Genomic DNA, 2,383 nt, shown 5'->3' with positions numbered 1-2,383 from the left:
TAGAGGGGGGGGGGCAGTGATTTTAAAATCATAACATTAATAAAAGCAATTCCACCGGAACATGACTATTTGATTCCGTGTATGTTTAATACAAACTTTTAAATACATTTTAATATATTTTCTTTAAGGTTTCACTCCATTCATATAATTGCCTATGCTTGGACAAAGGCGGACACAGGGGGGTCAGCAGTTCTTTTGCACCCCCTGAAAGATTCAGTAATAAATGTTTCCATTTTGATCAATTATATTTGTATCCCTTTTTCAAGTTATTTGATTATTTAATGAAATTATAATATCAAAAGATATTTATTAAATAATTGAATCATCAGTACGACGAAAAAAATAGTTTTCCTAATCCTAAATTGCATTTCTTTAGCTGACCTGTTGGCTTTGTTCCTTTTCTCAAGTACGATACTTCTTTCAATCTATATGACTAGGCTTTTAGGGCGCTTCGCACCCATCTTCTATTTCAACTTTTAATTGTGGCTTTATCTCTGAACATCTTCTCTTTGTACAGTATAAAACAAAAACAAAAAAGTTTGCGGATTTGATAATAATTTTTTGCGCATTTTCAAAATTTTTCAAAAATAAAAAACTTTCAAACACAAATTTTTAAAATTTTGATCATTCATAAACCTTCCCTGGGGTCACGTGAGGTCCCTCAAAAAATTTGGGCCTGATCGGTTCAGCCGTTTTGACGTTTATTGGATACAAACAAACAAACAAGTTAAAAATCTAGTTTTTTAGTCTGTAGTCATTAATTTTGACTCTTTATGGTTTTGGTTTTTTTAAGTAAATAAAAATTTCGCATGCGGCGTGTCTTATTGTTCCTAGATCGCGGTTTTTTTTTAACAGTTGAACCATAAAGAACATTACCGATTCACTACGGTACCCTTAAAACCTTTATCTGAGAAAAATTGTCCTTTCATCAAAACAATTTCTTTCACTGGAGGTATAGATTATCAAGTACAATAGAAGGGTGTTAGGTACTTCCCCAAAGGCATTTTCCCAAGGGCGACTTCTTAAGTGACAATTTCCCAATTGGCAACTTCCCAAAGGTTAAGTTAGGTCCTTTGGGGCGCCATAGGCTGCAATGGGGCCGATTGCTGCGGCTAGTATGGGATAGTGGGCCGAGCGCTGCGGTCTAGAACAGGCTGGGGGCCGAGCGCTGCAGCTGGGACAGACTTGGGAACTTGCCGCCTGGGAAATTGCACATTTGGAGAGTTACCACTTTGGATAATACCCTTAGGAAGTTGCCACTTGGGAAAAATCATTTTGAAAAATACCTAACAAAAACACCTAATAATGGCAGACACAATTATTGATAATATTGATAATTAAGAACATATCTTACAGTGAAATAAGTGCAATTTGATGTGCTTTATTTCCAGTTTTTTTAACACTTTTTTATTTAATCTTGGAAACTAATAAGAGAAAATGTTGTTTTCATTTTTATATTTGACACTTGTGACGTCATGTATGATTTGTTCATTTCTCTGCTGCCACCTAGTGTGGCAGCATTTGGTGCATACTGTATATACTTTGTGACCTGGCTAGCTCATTAATATCATTGAGATCTCTTTTAGATTGATTTTCATCCTCTTTTATCTTCTGCATCCAAAGAGCTCTAAATTATTAGTTTAATTAAAAAGAAACATTTGATAATTAAAGGTAGGGTTGGGTAGTGGATACAATAGTTGGTTACAACAATGCACTGTGCAGTGTGCACTAAACAGTACAACAGTACGACAATGCAGTACAGTGCAGTACAGTTCATTTCAGAACAACTGTGCAATACAAAAGAAAGGATATAGTTACTGTAACATAGTTTATGAGTAAGATATAGTCAATAAGGTATCGCAACGAAGCTTGCGCACGAATGTAAGGTCGATAACGGAGATAAGAGAGTTACAGAGATTGATTATCAGCTAAAATATGCCATATTTTCCACAGCATGTTCTATTGTGTACAATTGTACTATACACGACCAATCAGCAAACATCTGTATTCAGGGATATTTAAGGATCCTTTGGATACGAAACACAAAATCTTCAAAAAGACTGTATTCAAAAATGTTATGTTTTTATGTTTAAAATTGGAGTATTTCTTAAAAAGTTGTAAAATTTAACCCCTGAATGGGTATTATATTCAACAAGTGGCCGTGAGATGGCACTCTAAAAACCTATCATAAAAACATAGCATGTCGTGCCGGGTCAACTTAGGCTTCCTTCCTCCCACAGAGTACAGTACACAATTTGCGTATATCTGAGTTGGGAATTCCTGTTTATATATAGTTCCTTGGTTTAGAGTAAAAACTTCTCATTTTGTGATTAGAGTCTAAAAACTTTAAATGTTTAAAAACGGAGCCCATATCTGTTGTCAT

The sequence above is a fragment of the Eurytemora carolleeae genome, unplaced genomic scaffold (genome assembly GCF_000591075.1).
Source record: "Eurytemora carolleeae unplaced genomic scaffold, Eaff_2.0 scaffold1567, whole genome shotgun sequence".
NCBI lineage: Eukaryota > Metazoa > Arthropoda > Copepoda > Calanoida > Temoridae > Eurytemora > Eurytemora carolleeae.
This window is presented reverse-complemented; position numbering follows the sequence as displayed.